This window comes from Gnatocerus cornutus, unplaced genomic scaffold, assembly GCF_029298725.1.
Source record: "Gnatocerus cornutus isolate USDA-ARS CGAHR unplaced genomic scaffold, icGnaCorn1.1 ctg00000260.1, whole genome shotgun sequence".
NCBI classification, from domain to species: domain Eukaryota; kingdom Metazoa; phylum Arthropoda; class Insecta; order Coleoptera; family Tenebrionidae; genus Gnatocerus; species Gnatocerus cornutus.
In genome coordinates this window covers 27501-44743 of record NW_028275579.1, presented here as the reverse complement: position 1 = coordinate 44743, position 17243 = coordinate 27501, and the positions used below count along the sequence as shown (strand labels likewise).

General features: G+C 41.3%; 2 non-coding genes and 1 pseudogene across 2 annotated transcripts; all 3 read right to left on the bottom strand.

Moving 5' to 3' along the window:
- LOC148165646 (large subunit ribosomal RNA) lies at positions 1–2337 on the bottom strand (annotated as a pseudogene; the record flags this gene model as incomplete).
- A 658-nt stretch (positions 2338–2995) lies between these two features.
- On the bottom strand, positions 2996–3152 carry LOC148165645 (5.8S ribosomal RNA). Its single transcript, XR_015771292.1, has one exon. It is a non-coding gene; the product is annotated as a 5.8S ribosomal RNA (ribosomal RNA).
- Positions 3153–4768: 1616 nt separating this feature from the next.
- LOC148165644 (small subunit ribosomal RNA) lies at positions 4769–6689 on the bottom strand. Its single transcript, XR_015771294.1, has one exon. It is a non-coding gene; the product is annotated as a small subunit ribosomal RNA (ribosomal RNA).
- Positions 6690–17243: the final 10554 nt, after the last annotated feature.

The following is a 17243-nucleotide window of genomic DNA, read 5'->3' as shown; positions in this document are numbered from 1 at the left end:
TCCTTATCCCGAAGTTACGGATCCAATTTGCCGACTTCCCTTACCTACATTATTCTATCGACTAGAGGCTCTTTACCTTGGAGACCTGCTGCGGATATGGGTACGAACCGGCGCGACGCCTCCACGTGGCCCTCTCCCGGATTTTCAAGGTCCGAGGGGAAGATCCGGACACCGCCGCAACTGCGGTGCTCTTCGCGTTCCAAACCATATCTCCCTGCTAGAGGATTCCATGGAACTCGAACGCTCATGCAGAAAAGAAAACTCTTCCCGGATCTCCCGACGGCGTCTCCGGGTCCTTTTGGGTTGCCCCGACGAACTCTCTTTCGAGGGCCCGAATTATAAACGGTTCCGCTGCCGGGTTCCGGAATAGGAACCGGATTCCCTTTCGCCCATCGGGTGTGTGCACAATTCCGTACGTTTCCGTCAACAATTGCGAATTGCGACCAACGACAAAAATCTACACCACATCAACATCGGCTTTCGCCTAGGGCTTAGGATCGACTGACTCGTGTGCAACGGCTGTTCACACGAAACCCTTCTCCACGTCAGTCCTCCAGGGCCTCGCTGGAGTATTTGCTACTACCACCAAGATCTGCACCGACGGCGGCTCCAGACGGCCTCACGGCCAGTCCTTCTGCGCTCACCGCCGCGACCCTCCTACTCGTCAGGGCTTCATGGCCGGTTAATTTAATAACCTGACCGCACATGCCTCTGACGGCCGAGTATAAGCACGACGCTTCAGCGCCATCCATTTTCAGGGCTAGTAACTTCGGCAGGTGAGTTGTTACACACTCCTTGGCGGATTCCGACTTCCATGGCCACCGTCCTGATGTCTTAAGTTACCAACGCCTTTCATGGTATCCCATAAGCGTCGATTTAGGCGCTTTAACTCGGCGTTTGGTTCATCCCACAGCGCCAGTTCTGCTTACCAAAAATGGCCCACTTGGCACTCTGATTCGAGTCTCGCGGCTTCAATAGTTCGAGCAAGCCGGAGATCTCACCCATTTAAAGTTTGAGAATAGGTTGAGGCCGTTTCGACCCCAATGCCTCTAATCATTCGCTTTACCGGATGAAACTCGTATGCTATGAGCGCCAGCTATCCTGAGGGAAACTTCGGAGGGAACCAGCTACTAGATGGTTCGATTAGTCTTTCGCCCCTATACCCAGTTCCGACGATCGATTTGCACGTCAGAATCGCTACGGACCTCCATCAGGGTTTCCCCTGACTTCGTCCTGACCAGGCATAGTTCACCATCTTTCGGGTCCCAGCGTGTACGCTCTTGGTGCGCCTCTTCTCGCAATGAGAACGAGACGCCCCGGGAGTGCGGGGCGGCAGCCGTAACGACCGCCCATCCTCCCTTGGTCCGCGCAAGGCGGACCTTCACTTTCATTGCGCCTTTAGGTTTAGTTAAATCCCAATGACTCGCGCACATGCTAGACTCCTTGGTCCGTGTTTCAAGACGGGTCCTGAAAGTACCCAAAGCTATAGCGTCGCAGATCGGCGTTTCAACGAGGTCTGTCCGAGAACACCTCAGCGAACAGCCACCCGGGGACGGGACCGGCACCAGGTCCGATCACCATCACGACGGGCGCGCTTGCCGAAGGTCGGACGCTAACTGTGTAGCGGCCCCGCGCCATCTGTATACCGTCGAGCGAGCCGATCGGGAAACACCACGGGTTCATTCGGCGAACGGCGAACCGTCCGAACGAGCTCCACCGCGGGCCTTAGACCGGCACTCAACGGATCGCGACGTCCTACAGGGGGAGAAGTGCACGCGTTCGACGGCAGATCGACAAAACGAAAGGTGCAAACGACGCGTACGCCATCTGTCACACGATCGTCCAGCGCCGCCATCGAGTCACGCTGAATCTCCCCTTTCGACCTTTCGGGTTTCTCAGGTTTACCCCTGAACGGTTTCACGTACTATTGAACTCTCTCTTCAAAGTTCTTTTCAACTTTCCCTCACGGTACTTGTTCGCTATCGGTCTCGTGGTCATATTTAGCCTTAGATGGAGTTTACCACCCACTTAGGGCTGCACTCTCAAGCAACCCGACTCTGAGGAGAGATCCTCCCGTTATCGGCAGCGGTCGCTACGGGCCTGGCACCCTCTATGGGCTGTGGCCCCGTTCAAGATGGACTTGGACGCGCCGCACGATCTCGGGATGACGGATCCTCCCTAACACCACATTTCCCGGCGTCCGGTTTCGGCCGCGGGATTCGGTGCTGGGCTTCTCCCTGTTCGCTCGCCGCTACTGAGGGAATCCTAGTTAGTTTCTTTTCCTCCGCTTAGTAATATGCTTAAATTCAGCGGGTAGTCTCACCTGCTCTGAGGTCGCATATGAAAAATAAAAATTTTTCATTCGGTCATTTCGACGATCACGACACGTCTCCCATTCCTTGCTATACGTGTTCGTCATTTTTCTTTTTAAAAAATGGCTAAGTTTACAGAAACGCTTACGATCTGACGTCTGTCGCGATTTGCATTACACGTCTCGGACACGACGACCGTCTATAACGTTCTCAACCTTAAAACGCCATTTTTTTTTTTAAATGACGACATGTTGAAGAAATAGGACGTGCTACGCCGAAAGACCAGCCAACAACTACAACAAGTAGTAGTTGGTCGCTTTCGCGTCTTAAGATGTCGCGCAAATTTACTCGCTGCACGAGAAACGCACACAAACACACGATTCTACGACACACCACGCAAGAACATGTGCCGACGTAAACACTTTCGTATTTATGATTCGCAAGGTGGACGTCCGACGGACTTTGTAAAAAAAAAATACAAAGCATACCCGTCCCGTCCTTTTTGACGAAAAAACACGCTCGAGTAAACGTCTCGGCACACGTTCGAGGCGTGCGTCGTTATATCGTGACGTAAGTGACGATCACGTACATTAATGAGTACCTATTCGACGCGTCGCAACACATCCAACACGCTCCGACGTTTTCGTCCGAAAACGAAAACCGAGCAGTCTTTGAAATTGACACGACCCTCAGCCAGGAGTGGTCCGGGAACATTATATCCGAGGACCGCAATGTGCGTTCGAAATGTCGATGTTCATGTGTCCTGCAGTTCACAAGTTGACGCGCAATTAGCTGCGTTCTTCATCGACCCACGAGCCAAGTGATCCACCGTTCAGGGTAATCTTTTTAAAATTTAAACGCTCGTTCCACAAGAACCCCGATCATGCCGATCGTCCAGCTGTCTATACACGTCTTGCAAAAATTTTTGCGTACGTGCGTACATCCGAAACGAAAATGATCTTCGTGGTTCCGAAACGTGCCACGTCTAAAATTTCGGTGTTGTGGTATGGATATTTATGATTCTCGCTCTTAATTGTCTTTCGTCCGTACTTTCTCGTCTGAAAGGGAACGCGATCGTCGGTCTCAGTTTTACGCGTACGAAAAAATTAAAAAAAATATTAACCCAAACACAAATTTGTATCCGCGCACCGAAAAAGAAGCACTTTTCTTTTTCACGCGGTCTCCGCTTTTACACGCAAAGTACGAGCATGTATGTGTGAAGATGGGACATGTTCGATACGATTTTAATTAGGAATTTGCCAATTTCCTTTTTCTCAGCAATAATTTTAATAAATAATGCTGCTTTCTCTCATAAACTACATTTTCGGTAGTTTTCCTTTATTGTGTCTTTCATTTAGTGTGCGTGTGTCAAGCACTTTAAAAAGTGTGACGAAGAGACGGTTTTTGATCGATCGGAATCAACACATCATTACATCATCGTACTCGTTATGAAAAAGCGAATTAGTATCCGCCGTAAGCGAAAAGAGATTTTCGCGGGCGGTCTTTGTGTTCGTGTTTCAATTTTCTTTCTATATTTTTTCGTCGCCAAACCGAAGACAGATCGTGAATTTTGACGAAAAAATCTATAGACGTGCCAGACTGAGCGTCTAACATAAAATCCTCAAGTTTACCGTTCTATATCGTGACTTAATGACGATTGACGGTGTATATAATTTTGAAATGGTGCAGTCGTACGCTCCGTAAAGAGAATTTTACCGTTTCTAACGAAATCACTTTACCACATCTACCAAAAACATTAAAAAAGCAAGGTGTGATGTGTGTGTGATCGCTCGTTTAACGGCGCTTTCAAAAAACTCTTTGAAGCGTCTAACGACGAACATCATTCACGCGAATCGTAAAATCGGGAGCGTTTCTCGCCGGTCCCGTAGCCGGGCGTAAATCATTTAAAACCCACGGAGTCGTAACCTAATTCGACACCTGCGATTTTCTTCTTTCTCGACTACTCTGCTACATCCTCTCCGTGTGTCCGAAAAAAGAGGACTTCTAACGTCTTTCGACTTTCGCGGTGGAGTTCACAACTTTCCGCGATCCGGTCGAAAAACCGAAAGCGTCCCTCCTTTTTTCCATCATTGGAAAAGATCGAGAGATAGTACAAAAAAAATCAAAAAATCTAGGTACCCGAAGAAACAGCCGTATGCCCGAGCGAATTCGGTTTTTCTCGTTCAAAAAAGGTGAAAAACTCGATCGCAAGGACCGGCGCTGCGGGCCAGCGTAACGCTATTGTTTTTCCGAATATGTACGATTCGTAGTTCAAAACGTCGTACACACGGTGTTTCAAAAAGAAACAAGCAACGGCACGACAAAAGATCGTGCCGTCGACTCCATGTCATCGACGACGGTGTTGTAAAAACATAAAGTGTACATCGACACGATCAAATAAAAATGCATAATAATAAATTATACATATGTCAAAATTCGTGTGTACGAGGACACGTTAATGATCCTTCCGCAGGTTCACCTACGGAAACCTTGTTACGACTTTTACTTCCTCTAAATGATCAAGTTTGGTCATCTTCCCAGCGACATCGACGACGTCGAAACGCCATCGCGTACCGGTCCGAAGACCTCACTAAATCATTCAATCGGTAGTAGCGACGGGCGGTGTGTACAAAGGGCAGGGACGTAATCAACGCGAGCTTATGACTCACGCTTACTGGGAATTCCTCGTTCATGGGGAACAATTGCAAGCCCCAATCCCTAGCACGAAGGAGGTTCAGCGGGTTACCCGGACCGCTCGGTCAGGGAGGACACGCTGATTCCTTCAGTGTAGCGCGCGTGCGGCCCAGAACATCTAAGGGCATCACAGACCTGTTATTGCTCAATCTCGTGCGGCTAGAAGCCGCCTGTCCCTCTAAGAAGAATTGTTTGTACGCCGACAGTAAAAACCGCGCACGACCACCGGGCGAACCCAGGATCGACGGGCCTTTGGGATGTCGAAATACGCCTATTTAGCAGGCTAGAGTCTCGTTCGTTATCGGAATTAACCAGACAAATCGCTCCACCAACTAAGAACGGCCATGCACCACCACCCACCGAATCAAGAAAGAGCTCTCAATCTGTCAATCCTTCCGGTGTCCGGGCCTGGTGAGGTTTCCCGTGTTGAGTCAAATTAAGCCGCAGGCTCCACTCCTGGTGGTGCCCTTCCGTCAATTCCTTTAAGTTTCAGCTTTGCAACCATACTTCCCCCGGAACCCAAAAGCTTTGGTTTCCCGGAAGCTGCCCGCCGAGTCATCGGAAGAACGTCGGCGGATCGCTAGCTGGCATCGTTTATGGTTAGAACTAGGGCGGTATCTGATCGCCTTCGAACCTCTAACTTTCGTTCTTGATCAATGAAAGCGTTTTTGGCAAATGCTTTCGCTTCTGTCCGTCTTGCGACGATCCAAGAATTTCACCTCTAACGTCGCAATACGAATGCCCCCATCCGTTCCTATTAATCATTACCTCGGGGTTCCGAAAACCAACAAAATAGAACCGAGGTCCTATTCCATTATTCCATGCACACAGTATTCAGGCGAAGTTTTAGCCTGCTTTAAGCACTCTAATTTGTTCAAAGTAAACGTGCCGGCCCACCTCGACACTCAATGAAGAGCACCGCGGCGGGATTGAGTTGGGCCGCCCTCTCGAGCTAAGCCCACCGGCAGGACGTCCCGCGGCACGCCAGTTGACACCGCGAACGATGAACCGGCGGCGCGGGACACAGATTCGACTACGAGCTTTTTAACCGCAACAACTTTAATATACGCTATTGGAGCTGGAATTACCGCGGCTGCTGGCACCAGACTTGCCCTCCAATTGATCCTCGTTAAAGGGTTTAGAGTGTACTCATTCCGATTACGGGGCCTCGGATGAGTCCCGTATCGTTATTTTTCGTCACTACCTCCCCGTGCCGGGAGTGGGTAATTTGCGCGCCTGCTGCCTTCCTTGGATGTGGTAGCCGTTTCTCAGGCTCCCTCTCCGGAATCGAACCCTGATTCCCCGTTACCCGTTACAACCATGGTAGGCGCAGAACCTACCATCGACAGTTGATAAGGCAGACATTTGAAAGATGCGTCGCCGGTGCGAGACCGTGCGATCAGCGTAAAGTTATTCAGAGTCACCAAGTTGTACGATGACGGAGACCGCCACCGATTGGTTTTGATCTAATAAAAGCGCTCCTTCCGTTTCCGGTTGGAGCTCTGTTTGCATGTATTAGCTCTAGAATTACCACAGTTATCCAAGTAAATGTGGGTACGATCTAAGGAACCATAACTGATTTAATGAGCCTTTCGCGGTTTCACCTTAATTTGGCTTGTACTGAGACATGCATGGCTTAATCTTTGAGACAAGCATATGACTACTGGCAGGATCAACCAGGGAACTGCGTTCTTGTTTTAAAATAAGAGAGTTTTAGTCTTTCTTTCCTTCTAGTCATATAAGCTACAATAATCGTAGAATTTCGGAAAGACACCTGCTGCTCTTATAAAAAACTGAACACTTTCCTATTATTGTTTTGAAGAAAGTGTGCGTGTCTGCGAAACGAAAACCTCGTAAGAAGAGACGTAACGCCACGCGATCTTTCTGGATGGAAAATTTTTCGACATTTTTTTCACATCATCCTTGATTGAATCTCCTGCAACAATTTTATTCTTATTCATCCGTTCTAAGTTGTCGTCGTCGTCGAAATAAATAATTTGTACACACTTCGGGGTACACGTTTGTCAAAATTCATGAAATGCAACGTAACATTTTTACTTTAATAAATTTTTACAGTGCATTCAGATCGACTAAACGAACAACGACGGATGAATTGATTTATGGATTTTTATTTGTTGCGACTCATCGGAGGAGAGAGTGAAGAAAAAATAATCCAATATCATGGTTACGGAATAATTTTCTATGACTTTTTCATCCTTGTTTGAATCTTGCAACAATTAATTTTATTCATCCGTTCTAAGTTGTCGTCGTCGTCGAAATAAATAATTTGTACACATTTCGGTACACGTTTGTCAAAATTCATGAAATGCAAACGTAACATTTTACTTTAATAAATTTTTACAGTGCATTCAGATCGACTAAACGAACAACGACGGATGGATTACTTATTTTTGTTGCGACTCATCGGACGAAAAGTAGAAACATAATCCTCCATTGTAATATAGTTTTTACGGAAAATTTTTCTTTTATTTTATATCCTTGATTGAATGCTGCATTTTATCCGTCTTTTTTTCGTCAAAAACAGAGATCAATGCGATTCATCGGACGAAGAAATAATTTCCCAGTTCAAAATTTAGAGATTTTTGGGCACATCGACTTGAAATTTTATCGTAAAGAAAAAATATCGTCGTCGACAAGCAAAAGTTCAAACATTCTCCATACTCTTCGCTAGATTGAAAGCGACGGTTTATTGTGAGATTTCTCTTTAGAAATATTCACACGTTACGAGTTTATGAAATTTTATTTATTTCAAAATTCTCGCTCGGACTTTAGTGAGTTGACGCATTTGTTAATTTTTGGTCGTTCTGACACGAACACATAAAATCTTTGATTGCATTTGGACCGCTAACATAGAAACGCTCGCCGCATCCGCAATCTCGCTGTGCATGGTCAATGGCAAGATTTGTCATCCCTCAAACGATGGTGGGTCCACAGGGTACACATTCCGGCCATCGTCCCAACTACGGGTAAGTCGCGGTGTACGAGAGGTAACAAGATAATCGGACGCACATAAAATCACATTTCGATCGTACGCTTTTGTCCGCTGCTACATACCACCACTACTATCCCTATATATGCCAGCGCGGCAGCGTTCAGCTCTGAATCACTCGATGCGCGAAACGGTCGAAATCCCATAGCGCGCCGGCCGCTCGCTATGGGCGAGGGGTCGGGTAAATCGGTCTGATCGCTCGGTGCAAAAGTCCGTTTGGGTACTTAGAGACGGAATTTTAAAATTCTGATTTCGCAGATCAATTTCAAGGGTCATTAGGACTCGAATGCCGTTAACGGTGTTTTGAAAAAAATATTTTTTACGTTTTTACGGCATTTCGACCGAACACCTCAGTTCCGACTTCGGACTTAGAATAATTTTCATCAAAATTTCGAACGCCTCAGTTTCCAGAGGGTTTTAGATCCCGTTTAGTTAGGGGTTTGAAATTATCACAGCCACCCTTGTTTGGTGTTAGTTCGACCGTAACTTTTGTTCGTTTGCATTTAATTTCGATTTTTCTGGGACTTTTGGTCAATGTAAATTTATCAACCGCTACACTTCCGACTTCGGACTTAGACGAATGAGCGCCGAACGCTACAGTTTCGACTTCGGACTTAGAAAAATTTCGCTCGACCGCCACAGTTTCGAATTGGACTTAGAAAAATTTCGGTCGAACGCCTCAGTTTCGAATCGGACTTGGAAAAATTTTGGTCGACCGCTACAGTTTCGACTTCGGACTTAGAAAAATTTCGTTCGAACGCTACAGTTTCGACTTCGGACTTGGAAAAATTTCGCTCGACCGCCACAGTTCCAACATGAGACTTAGAAAAATTTTTATCAAAAATTCGAACACCTCAGTTTCGACTACGGACTTAGAAAAATTTCGCTCGACCGCCACAGTTCCTATTTCGGACTTAGAAAAATTTTCATCAAAATTTCGAACGCCTCAGTTTCCAGAGGGTTTTAGATCCCGTTTAATTAGAAGCTTGAAATTATAAAATCTACCTTCTATCGATGTTAGTTCGACCCAAACATTTGTTCGTTTGCATTTAATTTCGATTTTTCTCGTACTTTTGGTCAATGTAAATTTGTCAACCGCTACACTTCCGACTTCGGACTTAGACGAATGAGCGCCGAACGCTACAGTTTCGACTTCGGACTTAGAAAAATTTCGTTCGAACGCTACAGTTTCGACTTCGGACTTGGAAAAATTTCGCTCGACCGCCACAGTTCCAACATGAGACTTAGAAAAATTTTTATCAAAAATTCGAACACCTCAGTTTCGACTACGGACTTAGAAAAATTTCGCTCGACCGCCACAGTTCCTATTTCGGACTTAGAAAAATTTTCATCAAAATTTCGAACGCCTCAGTTTCCAGAGGGTTTTAGATCCCGTTTAATTAGGAGCTTGAAATTATAAAATCTACCTTCTATCGATGCTAGTTCGACCCAAACATTTGTTCGTTTGGATTTAATTTCGATTTTTCTCGGACTTTTGGTCAATGTAAATTTGTCAACCGCTACACTTCCGAGTTCGGACTTAGACGAATGAGCGCCGAACGCTACAGTTTCGACTTCGGACTTAGAAAAATTTTGTTCGAACGCTACAGTTTCGAATTGGACTTGGAAAAATTTCGGTCGAACGCCTCAGTTTCGAATCGGACTTAGAAAAATTTTGGTCGACCGCTACAGTTTCGACTTCGGACTTGGAAAAATTTCGATCGAACGCCACAGTTCCGACTTTTTTTCGAAACTGTAGCGTTCAGTCAAATTGCCGTAAAAACGTAAAAAACTTTTTTTACAAAACATGGTCGACAGCATTCGAGTCCTAATAATCCTTGAAATTGATCTGCGAAATCAGAATTTTAAAATTCCGTCTCTAAGTACCCAAACGGACTTTTGCACCGAGCGATCAGACCGTTTTACTCTACCCCTCGCCCATAGCGAGCGGCCGGCGCACTATGGGATTTCGATCGTTTCACGCATCGAGCGATTCAGAGCTGATCGCTGCCGCGGTGGCATATATAGGGAGTAGTGATGGTAAGTGGCAGCGATGACGGACAAGTACGCACGATGAATGGATTGACATGAAATCAAATGTGCGCGTCCGTACGATCTGTTACCTCTCGTACATCGCGACCCCGTTTAATGATATTATGCTAAATTAAAAATAAAAATACATCGATGAAATAAAAAGTGGTAAGTCTCTAGAAAGACAATATACCGCTGTGAATAAAAATTTCTCGATGAATAGCGAAATGTGAATTAGTCCGCCTGTAACGTGCATTTTGCGAACGAATTAGCTAATTCACCGCTAGTTAAAAAACGTGACCACCCAGTGCTCTTATCCAAAGTCGTCTGCAAATGAGATGAAATTAATAATCTTGACTCTAATGCAGACGACAAATTGAATTGAATAATTTACTTGAATAATGTGACGGATCTATAAAATAAAACACAAAGCCCGAAACACCAAGCAGTAAAAATCTCGATTATTGTTCCGCCCGTTGAAAAACAAAAGATCCGTCACATGGTAAGCAGAACTGGTGAAAATTGTGAAAGACTTGTTTCTCCTCCGATAACAAGCTTGAATTAAATATGATCGAGTGAATGATATTGGAAACCAAAGAACGAAACTGAGGAGAAGCAAATGTTCAGTAATATATTATGAATAATTATAATATTAATATAAATAATAATATTATATTAAAAATGGGAATTGTATGTGGTTGATGGAAAAAGTTTTTTTTTCTGTTGACCGCTACAGTTCCCAATTTGGACTTAAAAAAAAAAAAAAAAAAAAAAAAAATTGTGTATACGGAAGGTAAAAAGCAAAAAATAAAATATTTTATTATTTTTTTTACTTTTTTTACGGGTCCCTACCGCTACAGTTCCCACTGAATGTGTCCTTTTCGCGCTAAGTCCATGCAGTCGCTACAGTTCCGAAACTGGACTTGTAAAAATTTCGACATTTTTGAACGCATCAGTTCCGAACGAGGTTTCAAAACTGTAGCGTTCGGTGTAAACGTATCAGTTCCGAATGAGTTTTCGCAACTGTGGCGTTTCATTTTTGTGCTTTCATGGTTGCATAAACAATCGCCAGTGTGAACGCTTCAGTTCCGAATGAGTTTTCGAAACTGTAGCGTTTCATATTTGTGCTTTCATGGTTGCATAAGCAATCGCCAGTGTGAACGCTTCAGTTCCGAATAGATTTTCGAAACTGTAGCGTTCAATGTGAACGCTTCAGTTCCGACTTTGGACTTAGAATAATTTTCATCAAAATTCGAACGCCACAGTTTCGAAAGGGTTTTAGATCCCGTTCAGTTAGGGACTTAAAATTATGACATCCACTTTCGATTAATGTTAGTTCGGTCCGAACTTTTGTTCATTTTCATTTAATTTCAATTTTTCTCGGACTTTTGGTCTTTGTTAATTTTGTCCTTTCGAAACTGTAACGTTCAATGTGAACGCTTCAGTTCCGAATAAATTCTCGAAACTGTAACGTTCAAAGTGAACGCCTCAGTTCCGAATAGATTCTCGAAACTGTAGCGTTCAATGTGAACGCTTCAGTTCCGAATAGATTCTCGAAACTGTAGCGTTCAATGTGAACGCTTCAGTTCCGAATAGATTCTCGAAACTGTAGCGTTCAATGTGAACGCTTCAGTTCCGACTTTGGACTTGGAATAATTTTCATCAAAATTCGAACGCCACAGTTTCGAAAGGGTTTTAGATCCCGTTTAGTTAGGGACTTAAAATTATGACATCCACTTTCGATTAATGTTAGTTCGGTCCGAACTTTTGTTCGTTTTCATTTAATTTCGATTTTTCTCGGACATTTAGACTATGCGAATTTTAGATTTTTCAAGCTGTAGCGTTTGGCGAGAACGCCGCAGTTACGGACAGGTTTTGTGTCAGACTTTCAATAATCTGAAAAAACTCCGAAAAAAGAAAATAATTAGTGTTTTCATGGTTGCATAACAATTTAAAATTCATGCACAAAAATAATCCATCTATATTTCCGTTATTCAAGAATGCAAAGGAAAGACGAAAGTTCGGCAACAATTAGTTTAAGCGGTTGCATAACCATTCAAACGTTATGCTTAAACACAATCCATTTACGATATATAATAAAAATAAAGCTTTATTATCAACTTTGAAGTCCATTCTATTGCTGATCTTTAGACCTATAGATTAGGTCAAGATGTCAAATGTCAAAAAACAACTACAGGTTCCTGTATTTGTAGCAATGCTGGCGCCATCTGTAGAACAGTTACCTAAACTTGAAAGTCAAAAAAATTACAGCTTTCTGTAACTATTAATGTTGGTATCGCCACCTGTTAGTCGAAAACATAATTTAGTGGCGCCATCTATATGACAGGTCTGGAACTTCACAAATGTCAAAAATTACTGGTTTTTACTTTATTTACATATTTTTTTTGAAATTTGGCGCCCATTTTGACCCAAAAGTGGCGCCATCTATGTGTCAGGTCTGGAACTTCATAAATGTCAAAAATTACAAGATTCTGGGTTCATTTACGTATTTTTCTTGAATTTTAAGCATAATTTGACCTGACCTGACCCTAAAATGGCGTCATCTATGTGTCAGGTCTGGAACTTCAGAAATGTCAAAAATTACTGTTTTTTCCTTTATTTTACATATTGTTTTTGAATTTCGGCGCCTATTTTGACTCAAAAATGGCGCCATCTAAATGACAGGTCTGGAACTTCAGAAATGTCAAAAATTACAAGATTCTGGGAAGATTCTGGGTTAATTTACGTATTTTTCTTGAATTTTAAGCATAATTTGACCTGACCTGACCCTAAAATGGCGTCATCTATGTGTCAGGTCTGGAACTTCAGAAATGTCAAAAATTACTGTTTTTTCCTTTATTTTACATATTGTTTTTGAATTTCGGCGCCTATTTTGACTCAAAAATGGCGCCATCTAAATGACAGGTCTGGAACTTCAGAAATGTCAAAAATTACAAGATTCTGGGAAGATTCTGGGTTAATTTACGTATTTTTCTTGAATTTTAAGCATAATTTGACCTGACCTGACCCTAAAATGGCGCCATCTATGTGTCAGGTCTGGAACTTCAGAAATGTCAAAAATTACTGTTTTTTCCTTTATTTTACATATTGTTTTTGAATTTTGGCGCCTATTTTGACTCAAAAATGGCGCCATCTATATGACAGGTCTGGAACTTCAGAAATGTCAAAAATTACAAGATTCTGGGTTAATTTACGTATTTTTTTTGAATGTTAAGCATAATTTGACCTGACCTGACCCTAAAATGGCGCCATCTATGTGTCAGGTCTGGAACTTCATAAATGTCAAAAATTACTGTTTTTCCTTTATTTTACATATTGTTTTTGAATTTTGGCGCCTATTTTAACTCAAAAATGGCGCCATCTATATGACAGGTCTGGAACTTCAGAAATGTCAAAAATTACAAGATTCTGGGTTAATTTACGTATTTTTCTTGAATTTTAAGCATAATTTGACCTAACTGACCCTAAAATGGCGCCATCTATGTGTCAGGTCTGGAACTTCATAAATGTCAAAAATTACTGTTTTTCCTTTATTTTACATATTGTTTTTGAATTTTGGCGCCTATTTTGACTCAAAAATGGCGCCATCTATGTGACAGGTCTGGAACTTCACAAATGTCAAAAATTACTGTTTTTTCCTATATTTTACATATTGTTTTTGAATTTTGGCGCCTATTTTAACTCAAAAATGGCGCCATCTATGTGACAGGTCTGGAACTTCAGAAATGTCAAAAATTACAAGATTCTGGGAAGATTCTGGGTTAATTTACGTATTTTTCTTGAATTTTAAGCATAATTTGACCTGACCTGACCCTAAAATGGCGCCATCTATGTGTCAGGTCTGGAACTTCAGAAATGTCAAAAATTACTGTTTTTTCCTTTATTTTACATATTGTTTTTGAATTTTGGCGCCTATTTTGACTCAAAAATGGCGCCATCTATATGACAGGTCTGGAACTTCAGAAATGTCAAAAATTACAAGATTCTGGGTTAATTTACGTATTTTTTTTGAATGTTAAGCATAATTTGACCTGACCTGACCCTAAAATGGCGCCATCTATGTGTCAGGTCTGGAACTTCAGAAATGTCAAAAATTACTGTTTTTTCCTTTATTTTACATATTGTTTTTGAATTTTGGCGCCTATTTTGACTCAAAAATGGCGCCATCTATGTGACAGGTCTGGAACTTCACAAATGTCAAAAATTACAAGATTCTGGGAAGATTCTGGGTTAATTTACGTATTTTTCTTGAATTTTAAGCATAATTTGACCTGACCTGACCCTAAAATGGCGCCATCTATGTGTCAGGTCTGGAACTTCAGAAATGTCAAAAATTACTGTTTTTTCCTTTATTTTACATATTGTTTTTGAATTTTGGCGCCTATTTTGACTCAAAAATGGCGCCATCTATATGACAGGTCTGGAACTTCAGAAATGTCAAAAATTACAAGATTCTGGGTTAATTTACGTATTTTTTTTGAATGTTAAGCATAATTTGACCTGACCTGACCCTAAAATGGCGTCATCTATGTGTCAGGTCTGGAACTTCAGAAATGTCAAAAATTACTGTTTTTTCCTTTATTTTACATATTGTTTTTGAATTTCGGCGCCTATTTTGACTCAAAAATGGCGCCATCTAAATGACAGGTCTGGAACTTCAGAAATGTCAAAAATTACAAGATTCTGGGAAGATTCTGGGTTAATTTACGTATTTTTCTTGAATTTTAAGCATAATTTGACCTGACCTGACCCTAAAATGGCGCCATCTATGTGTCAGGTCTGGAACTTCAGAAATGTCAAAAATTACTGTTTTTTCCTTTATTTTACATATTGTTTTTGAATTTTGGCGCCTATTTTGACTCAAAAATGGCGCCATCTATATGACAGGTCTGGAACTTCAGAAATGTCAAAAATTACAAGATTCTGGGTTAATTTACGTATTTTTCTTGAATTTTAAGCATAATTTGACCTGACCTGACCCTAAAATGGCGCCATCTATGTGTCAGGTCTGGAACTTCAGAAATGTCAAAAATTACTGTTTTTTCCTTTATTTTACATATTGTTTTTGAATTTTGGCGCCTATTTTGACTCAAAAATGGCGCCATCTAAATGACAGGTCTGGAACTTCAGAAATGTCAAAAATTACAAGATTCTGGGAAGATTCTGGGTTAATTTACGTATTTTTCTTGAATTTTAAGCATAATTTGACCTGACCTGACCCTAAAATGGCGCCATCTATGTGTCAGGTCTGGAACTTCAGAAATGTCAAAAATTACTGTTTTTTCCTTTATTTTACATATTGTTTTTGAATTTTGGCGCCTATTTTGACTCAAAAATGGCGCCATCTATATGACAGGTCTGGAACTTCAGAAATGTCAAAAATTACAAGATTCTGGGTTAATTTACGTATTTTTCTTGAATTTTAAGCATAATTTGACCTGACCTGACCCTAAAATGGCGCCATCTATGTGTCAGGTCTGGAACTTCAGAAATGTCAAAAATTACTGTTTTTTCCTTTATTTTACATATTGTTTTTGAATTTTGGCGCCTATTTTGACTCAAAAATGGCGCCATCTATATGACAGGTCTGGAACTTCACAAATGTCAAAAATTACAAGATTCTGGGTTAATTTACGTATTTTTCTTGAATTTTAAGCATAATTTGACCTAACTGACCCTAAAATGGCGCCATCTATGTGTCAGGTCTGGAACTTCATAAATGTCAAAAATTACTGTTTTTCCTATATTTTACATATTGTTTTTGAATTTTGGCGCCTATTTTGACTCAAAAATGGCGCCATCTATGTGACAGGTCTGGAACTTCACAAATGTCAAAAATTACTGTTTTTTCCTATATTTTACATATTGTTTTTGAATTTTGGCGCCTATTTTAACTCAAAAATGGCGCCATCTATATGACAGGTCTGGAACTTCAGAAATGTCAAAAATTACAAGATTCTGGGTTAATTTACGTATTTTTCTTGAATTTTAAGCATAATTTGACCTAACTGACCCTAAAATGGCGCCATCTATGTGTCAGGTCTGGAACTTCATAAATGTCAAAAATTACAAGATTCTGGGTTCATTTACGTATTTTTCTTGAATTTTAAGCATAATTTGACCTGACCTGACCCTAAAATGGCGCCATCTATGTGTCAGGTCTGGAACTTCATAAATGTCAAAAATTACTGTTTTTCCTTTATTTTACATATTGTTTTTTAATTTTGGCGCCTATTTTGACTCAAAAATGGCGCCATCTATATGACAGGTCTGGAACTTCAGAAATGTCAAAAATTACAAGATTCTGGGTTAATTTACGTATTTTTCTTGAATTTTAAGCATAATTTGACCTGACCTGACCCTAAAATGGCGTCATCTATGTGTCAGGTCTGGAACTTCAGAAATGTCAAAAATTACAAGATTCTGTGTTAATTTACGTATTTTTCTTGAATTTTAAGCATAATTTGACCTGACCTGACCCTAAAATGGCGTCATCTATGTGTCAGGTCTGGAACTTCAGAAATGTCAAAAATTACAAGATTCTGTGTTAATTTACGTATTTTTCTTGAATTTTAAGCATAATTTGACCTAACTGACCCTAAAATGGCGCCATCTATGTGTCAGGTCTGGAACTTCATAAATGTCAAAAATTACAAGATTCTGGGTTAATTTACGTATTTTTCTTGAATTTTAAGCATAATTTGACCTAACTGACCCTAAAATGGCGCCATCTATGTGTCAGGTCTGGAACGTCATAAATGTCAAAAATTACAAGATTCTGGGTTAATTTACGTATTTTTCTTGAATTTTAAGCATAATTTGACCTGACCTGACCCTAAAATGGCGCCATCTATGTGTCAGGTCTGGAACTTCATAAATGTCAAAAATTACTGTTTTTTCCTTTATTTTACATATTGTTTTTGAATTTTGGCGCCTATTTTGACTCAAAAATGGCGCCATCTATATGACAGGTCTGGAACTTCATAAATGTCAAAAATTACAAGATTCTGGGTTAATTTACGTATTTTTCTTGAATTTTAAGCATAATTTGACCTGACCTGACCCTAAAATGGCGTCATCTATGTGTCAGGTCTGGAACTTCAGAAATGTCAAAAATTACAAGTTTTTAGGTTTATTTACATATTTAAAAAAAAAAATTGTAGTTGTGGCTTTCC